The sequence below is a fragment of the Suncus etruscus genome, chromosome 15, assembly GCF_024139225.1.
Source record: "Suncus etruscus isolate mSunEtr1 chromosome 15, mSunEtr1.pri.cur, whole genome shotgun sequence".
Lineage (NCBI taxonomy): Eukaryota > Metazoa > Chordata > Mammalia > Eulipotyphla > Soricidae > Suncus > Suncus etruscus.
In genome coordinates this window covers 47,714,637-47,722,506 of record NC_064862.1, presented here as the reverse complement: position 1 = coordinate 47,722,506, position 7,870 = coordinate 47,714,637, and the positions used below count along the sequence as shown (strand labels likewise).

Genomic DNA, 7,870 nt, shown 5'->3' with positions numbered 1-7,870 from the left:
CGAGGGCCGAGTGTAAGGCAAATGCCCTCCCTGGTGTGCTATTTTTCCAGCCTCAGACTTGCCTATTTTTGTGAATGCATCTTTATTGGTTTATTGTGGGGTTTTGGGTCACACCTGGCCAGAGTAAGGTCAGGGCTTACTCTCTACTCTGTGCTTAGGGATCTCTCCTGGCAGGGCTTAGGAATGCCTATGGAATATCAGGGATTGAACCTGTATCTGCTGCCTACAAGGCAAGTGCTCTCCCCTCTAAGCTCTCTTTCCAGTCCTGGGAAACATCTTTCTGAATATCTGCTAAGTTCAGAACTGTTCATGTGCAATAGGGCCCGGGACTGGGGAAGCCCAACTGGGGTCCCTAATGTGCCAGAGGCCCACACGTGAGGCTGCATCTCTTCTCAGCTCCCTCCTTACTCCTTGCCTGTGAACTTGGCCAACTTTTCAACTAGCACATGGATTTGGTGATAAGGGGTTGTGAGGTGGATCACCAGCCATCACATAGTATTTATTAACCCCCCCCCCCCAGCTTTTGGGCCACACCTGCTGGTGCTCAGGGCTCACTCCTGGCTTGCACTCAGGAATCACTCCTGGCAGGCTCAGGGGACCATATGGGATGCTGGGGATTGAACCTGGGTTGGATGCATGCAAGGCAAGTGCCTACTATATTATTTATTGCTCTGGCTCTTATTGAGACCTATTTTATGTCTCTGTACAAGCTTAGTGCCACATAGATACTCAATGTCACACAGACACTTCCTGTCCAGAGCATGTTGCTGTGGGCTTGTGCCCAATGGATATGAAATGGGTCTGGACCGAGTGAAGGGGACACAGTGTAGAGGGAAACCCATGCTGTGTGCCCGAGGTAACTCTCAGGGACTTCAGGGGTTCCAATGCCCAGTCCACAACCCATAGGTCAGGACAGGGAGGGGCCAGACTGTGGCCGAGCCCCATGCTGAGGAGCTGGGCCTGCAAGCTGCCACGGACTGCATATGGCGGGGAGGATTTTTCTCATCTCCCTCACGTTGCGTTTCTTAATTTAAAGTGGGAAATTCCATATTCGGCGCCTCATCAATCATTTTTGTGAGCTCAGCTCCGTGGAAAGCACGGAAAACATTTATATTTGCAGCTCAAACTGTCGAAAATGTAAAACAATTTAAATAATATTAACATTTTAACAGCCTCCTCTCATGGCTCTGGGAAATTAACCATTATCTCTTGGAGTGTTTGTTAAAATTCAGCAGCGGTAAGTGGCGAGGCCTCGTGTGCGGCCGCTCTGGGGGCTGGGCCTCTAGCCTGTCTCTCTCCTTGTCAGGGAGCTGTGGGCCTGGGGCCGTGACCTCCCACAGGCTGGGTACTGGGGCCACATTTTTGAAGGGAGCTCTGGCTGCCCTCATGGGTCCCCCAGCAGTAGGGGAGAGGATTTAGAAAGCACAGTAGGGTGGGTGCTGCTATGCATCATAACTTCTGGGTGCCTGAGAAGAGTTAGGACTTCCTGGAGAAGGCAGTAGGAGGATAAAAGAGCTTGGAGAGGTGATGGTGCTGAGGAGGGTTAGGGAGCCTAGGAAGGAGCTGGTTCATGAAAGCTAGAGGGAGCTGGGCCGGTGGAGGGGACAGGAATAACAGGATGAAATGCTGGAAGGCAGGTAGACTGTAAGGGAGAGGACGGGGCTCGGCTAGGCAGGGGGCTTCCAGGTCTGGCTTTCAGGGCTGGAATGCTCAGAATTTATTGCTCACTTCAATCTGCAAGGATGAGTCACTAACTCACTGTGTGACCCTAGGCAAGTCATTTAACCTCGTTGCCCACAATTTTCTCCTTTGAAAACGGGTGGGGGGGAGGACCCCTACCCCCCACACCTCCTAGACACTTTGTGGGTTCACTGAGCGAATGCACATGAAAGTGCTTCTGAGAAGCCCCACAATAGTGCGCAGGGAAGGGGAGCTTGCTGAGCTCCTCCAGAAGCTCGGAGTCAATTGGCATCTTGAGACTGTCAGGGAACTGACTGCTCTCTGCTGCCTGTTGGGGAGCCCCGTCTCCTCATTGTCCTCCTCTCAGATCGCTGTGGGCGCCACGAACAGGGAGAGTATCTTTGATATGTCTAAATATCTGCTCCCGCCAAGACGGGCGGGATTCCGAGGAAGAGCTATTATTAGAGGCTATGCTCTAGCACATCAGAGCTGTCAGCCTGCACAAACAGCTTCTGAGCCTGGGCTGCAGACCCGGGCACAGGACTGCCAGCAACCAGCTGGAAGGAGCCAAAGTGTTGTACATCCCAACTCTACAGCCTCTATGCTGGGCGATCCAGGGCAAATGGCCGACCCTCTCTGAGCCACGTAGAGATGACACAGTTCTTGCCGACAGAGCACTTTTTAGTGTGGAAGAAAGAAGTCTCCTGTATCAGCAGGATGCGTGTCTGGGAGGACTGGAGGGCTGAGCTTTCGAAGAAACCTGGGTGCGATGTGACTTAGCATTGCCTTTAAACATTCTGTGGACAGGGGCTGAACTGAAGGTCTGCCAGGTCAGTATCTGGGCAGAGGTCATCCAGGCCTGGAGCTCTTCTGCAGGGTCCCAGATAATATGGAGTAAGGTCCTGCTTTGGTACCTCACAGTCCTGCTCAGCAGCCCTGCACTGCTTCATCTGCCTGATTCTGAGATATGTGGTTTCAGGAACACTAGAGCAGGGCTCCATCTAGCCACTCTGCCTGCAGGCCACATAGAGTCACATGGAGCCCCATGGAGCCCCATGGAGTTACGTGCAACCACAGGGAGCCCCCACAGAGCCCTGCTGAGTTCCATGAAGCCCACGAAGCTACACAAAGCCTCATGGGGCTCCACAGGCTCTCCAGGATCTGGATGCACCCAGAACCTCTTGTTTGCCAGTTGAGCAAACAGTGGCCAAGTTCTGGCTCCCAGCTGGCTCTAGGAGACAGTCTCCTCACCTAGCTTATCCCCTCTCTGTCACCACTCAGAGTGTTGGATTAACCAATTTTCACTCTAGAATAATTATTTGCTTGTGCTTGTCACTCATGAACTGGAAGTATTTCTGGATTGGTCCCCTATTCCTACTTGTTCTCCACCTATGGGGGTGGTACTTCTCTTCCCAATACAGACCTTGGGTCTCTGGGAGAGGCAGCTTGAGGTTTTGGTTCTATAGCTGTCCTATCTGCCTGCTGGTATCTTTTGCCAGCTAGTGGAAAGCTTGTGGTGGAAGTTTCTTGAACCTGCTTTATTATCTTCAACCTTGTGTGGATCAATTATTGTGTCATTGTTTGTAAACCCACATTCTTTAGTTCCTCGAGACTGGGACCTGAAGTTCCCATTACACCAGAGGAACTTTTGAGAGCCCAAGTAAGAGGCTTCTAGGCATGGGCTACAGTTTGGGATCATTTTGGATCATGCAGTGACTTGTCTACATACTTTTGCTTATCACAGCCTCTGCAGACATACTGGATGACCTTAAGCTTCGCCTGAATCCAGCTCTGTCCTTCAGACAAGGAAACTAACTCACTGGGCCAACTGGTTACTTTATCAGAATCAGTTTATCAGAACCCTTGTCCTTGTTGCATCAATTTCACTTCATCTGGGCCTGGTGGGCTGGAGAGAGAGTACATGGGTTAAGGCACTTGCCTTACATACAGCTGGCCCCAGTTTGATCTCCAGCATTATCTAGGATCCCCTAAACATGCCAGGAGTGATTCTTGAGCACAAAGTCAGGAGAAACTGCTGAGCATGGCCAGATATGGCCCCAAGCCCAAAGCCAAAACAACACCCAGACCTGAGTGCATGGAAAGAATCATGGGAGATCAGTCAGGGTATACATTCTTGGCCTAATCCCTGCTCTGATGTTGGGGAGTATAGACCTGTTGTGCCTGCTATTGGGTATATCTGGGTCGGTATGGGACCTGCCTGCAACCCTCTTGTGCTTCCATGCTGCATGGCACAGCATCCCCTTTCTGCCTTCACCTCTATTTTCTTTTTTTTTTTTAATTTTAATTTTTATTTATTTTTTTCTTTTTCTTTTCACCTCTATTTCAGCCATACCCTGCCAGAGAGTACAGTGCCTCACTTGGGAGGCCCTTTAGAAGCCCTGGTGATGAAATCCCTGTGCTAGGCTGTTTCTCAGGACTTAAACCAGTGTCCTGTGGATGTGACCTAGCATGTGCTTGTGCACATAGGTGTATGTAAATCTGTGCATCACGTGCGTATATGTATTGTACAATAAGGCAATGCATACATGTACATATGTATTTACATATATGTACATATATGTTATATATGTATATTAATGTGCAAGTGTATACATATATGTGTATAGATGTGTGTATGTGTGCATGTGTCAGCTGGAAGGGACAACTTCCAGCCTTTAACCCCTGGACAAAAGCCACAGCTTAGTTCCCAGAGTGAGCGGCCAAGTGAGAGCAACCCTCTAAGGCAGGTCCCTCTTATTCTTGCCACCCAGCACATCCCTGGAGGTGTGGGCCTTACCTAGACCAGTCTGGGGTCTCCTGCAGAAACTCTGGGTTAAGAATAGCACTATCTGAGAACCCCAGTTCAGTTATTACATTAAACATTTGCCAACTGGCCTTGCAGGAAGGTTCAGTGCTAACTTGTCCAGTTCTCTGGGGATCCCAGTGTGTTTCTCATGACACCATTGAGGGAGATTCATTGAGGAATGGAGTATTTAGAGTCCAGAAGTGGGCCCCAAATTGCTGGCTGAGCCCAGGCCTAGAACTTGGGAGCATCCAGGCTTGACACCAATGGATGGAGAGGCCCAGGAACTCCAGTTTCTTCTAGGGATTATTTCATTTGCAAACTGCAGGAAAAAGGCACCTTGTAGAGGGACCTATTATGAGATAAAAATGCAGTGCAGTGCTTGCTTTGGCAGCACATATACTAAAAATTGGAATGGTATAGAGAAGATTAGCATGGCTCCTGTACAAGGATGACATGTAAATTCCTAAGCATTTCATATTAAAAAAAAGAAAATAATGCAGTGCAGGACACACACTTTGCTCTTGAGTATTTGGGAGGATGATAGCAAAGTATTTTGGTATCTCAGGCAAACCTAGTGAGCAGAGAATGACTGAGACCAGCAACTGTCTTCCTGTGCCACTGAGGCAGACAGACTCTGATCCTTAGGGTTTATGTGGGCTTACAGATCCTCAAGGGCATGGCCACACTGACATGGAGCCCAAAGAAGCAGCAAGGGCTGGATTATGGATGAGCCTTAAATTAGGACTAAGGGCATGAAGTCTGGGTGCAGAGGTCTCTGCCCTGATGCCAAGGCCCAGAACTTTCTGGAACCTTGCCAATGAGTGTTTCTAGCTGCTGGGAAGGAGAATGCCCAGGAGGACTCTGGGTCCCCCACCTGCTCTTCCCTCCACTTAAGCTTCTGCATAGGTCTTTGCTCCTGTGTCCACCTCCTTCTAAGTCTATGAGTGACTCTGGTTTGGGGAGCAGCTCAGGGCAGTGATCTCAGAATCTGGTGCAAGATATGCTGGAGTCAGTGCTCATCAAATAGGAGTGATGCAGACTCAGTGCCAAGTGCCTACATGTACCCTGCAGGGGCAGGTCCAGGATTCACAAAATATGTGCCCAGGGATCAGAACCCAGGGTCAGTGGGCAGGGAGCTTACCTTGCACACAGCCAACCTGGAACCCCCCAGCGTTCCGTATGGTCCCCCAAGCTGCACTAGGAGCGATCCCTGAGAACAAAGGCAGGAGTGATTTCTGAGCACTGCCAAGAGTGGCCCCTAAACCAAATCCAAACCTAACCACACAATGTCCCTCAGGAGAGGGGCCAAGAGGGGTGGGCAGGGCACCACTGTGAGGAACTGGGGGAAGGTGACAGCACTATGGGAGAGACAGTTTCCCTGCCTTCCTTGGGTCTTTCAGACCAGGGATCAGATCTCAAATCTCATTGGGAGATGAGAACATGGAGGTTCAGTGCTTGGATCCTGGGCTTGGAAACTAGCTTGAGATGGAGCATCATACCCAGAGGGCAGCCCGGTGTGTAGGTTTGCTCACTCCAGTACCTCTGGCCTCATAGCAGGTGCTCAGAAAATGTTTGCAGAATGTCTGAGCAGGCACATAAGTGCATGGACATAGCCCTTCCTGAGAGAGAGAGAGAGCGAGTGAGAGAGAGAGTGAGAGAGAAAGTATGTGCATGCATGAGTGAAGCAGTCAGTGAGATAAAGATACAGCGGCAAATATTGGAGTCATATGACCACATGCCGAGTCAGGAGTACAGAGGGAGCTGGGAGAGGCAGACAAGGGAAATTCCACCATCAAGTCTTTAGGAGGTCTGTGATCCTAAGGGCACCTTCATTTTTTGCTTTCTGGCTCCTGGAATTGTGGGGGGAAAACATTTCTGTGTTTTTGTTTGTTTTGTTTTTGGGTTCTCAGAGGTTACTTCTGGCTCTGTACTCAGGAACGGTGCTCAGGGGACCATATTGGATGCCAGGGATCAAACTCAAGTTGGCTATATGCAAGGCAAATGCTCTCCCAGTTGTGCTCTTGCTCTGGTCCCATATCTGTGGCTTTTAAGCCATTGTGCTGTGATTTGCTGGGAGGATGTGCGAGCCTGGAAAAGTACCCAGTACCCAGTAAGAACCCCAAGTTGTCATAAAGAAGGGTGTTCACACCCTCAGTGGAGTTCCCCTTGGTGGGAACCCGGCTGTGTCCCTGATCTGTCATGCACGCCGCGCCCCCGCCCCAATCTCAATTCGAGTAAGATTGAATTTTCTACTGGGGTTACTAAGCTTCCAGATCTGGAAACCGGGCCCATTCATCAGCTGTCACTGCTGTCTGAACAAGCAGCTTTAAAGCCTGTGTTTGCTTTCGAGGCTGCTGATCCGCGGAGGTGAGGCGGGAGCTGCCCGTAACGTGTGCATTTTAATGGGCTGCGCTTCACCGTGCTCTTGAGCCGGAATGATGCAGTTTAATGTTCAAAATAAATATCCGAGACAATTTGCCAACAAAGCTGATTTTCCTCTGCCCACCATTAACTTAATCTTTATACCTCAGACTAATGACAAAGGGTGGAAGCCTGAGGGGGGTTCTATTATAAATGGGGGATGTGGGGATGGTCTCATGACGTGGTCTTACATGACCCATTGGCTCCAGCTGACCCTGCTTTATGCTTAGTTTCCTGGAGTCATTATCCAGAGATTGAATCCAGTGGCACTGCCCAGAGTTGGCTCTTTCGACTGGATGAAAGAGCAATTTCAGAGCCTCTGACTTGACCCATCCAATACAAGTGTCCCAGGGTTTAATGGGAGCATACGTTTTTGAGTGACTAATATATGACAATCCCACTTCAACAAACAAACCTTTATCTTTAAAAGGGGGAAACTGAAGCTCCAGGAGCTGAGAACCATTGCCTGGGAGTTCCTGAGCTCCAGAGAGGATGAGCTTTTTGGGGTGATCCTGGGGTGTCCCCATTCCTGCTCCCCATATCCAAGCTTGTACCTGACATTTTTCTGTGACTGTCCAGTCTGCTGCTCTCATGCTTACCATCCACGGGGCTTCTTGCTGCAGCCCCAGATTAGGAGAAACCCTTTGGGAGTGAGTCCTCCTGAGAAGGGGTACACAGCTAACATTCCACCTTCTGCTGGTGCTCACCAGGCTCCAGCCCCCAAGGAGACAGACATAGGTGAGCACTTGGTAATGTGTGATGATTGTTACCAAAATGAGGAAAAGAGACTCTTTCCTTTTAGGAGCTTCCTGAGACCATAACAAAAAGCCATAGTTGTGAGAGGCCCCACCTCCCTGTTGACCTGTGTCTTTGGGTCCTGCTCTTTTATGGTGGAGGGATTGGGAAGTCATCAGGGCACCCCGGGACCATCATTCAGTGGAGTTTGTGAGACAAAGCAGAATT

At 49.9% G+C, this 7,870-nt stretch overlaps 1 non-coding gene across 1 annotated transcript; it reads left to right on the top strand.

Moving 5' to 3' along the window:
* The first annotated feature begins 4,861 nt into the window (after nucleotides 1-4,861).
* LOC126031814 (U6 spliceosomal RNA) lies at nucleotides 4,862-4,968 on the top strand. The gene has a single exon (XR_007503639.1). It is a non-coding gene; the product is annotated as a U6 spliceosomal RNA (small nuclear RNA).
* Nucleotides 4,969-7,870: the final 2,902 nt, after the last annotated feature.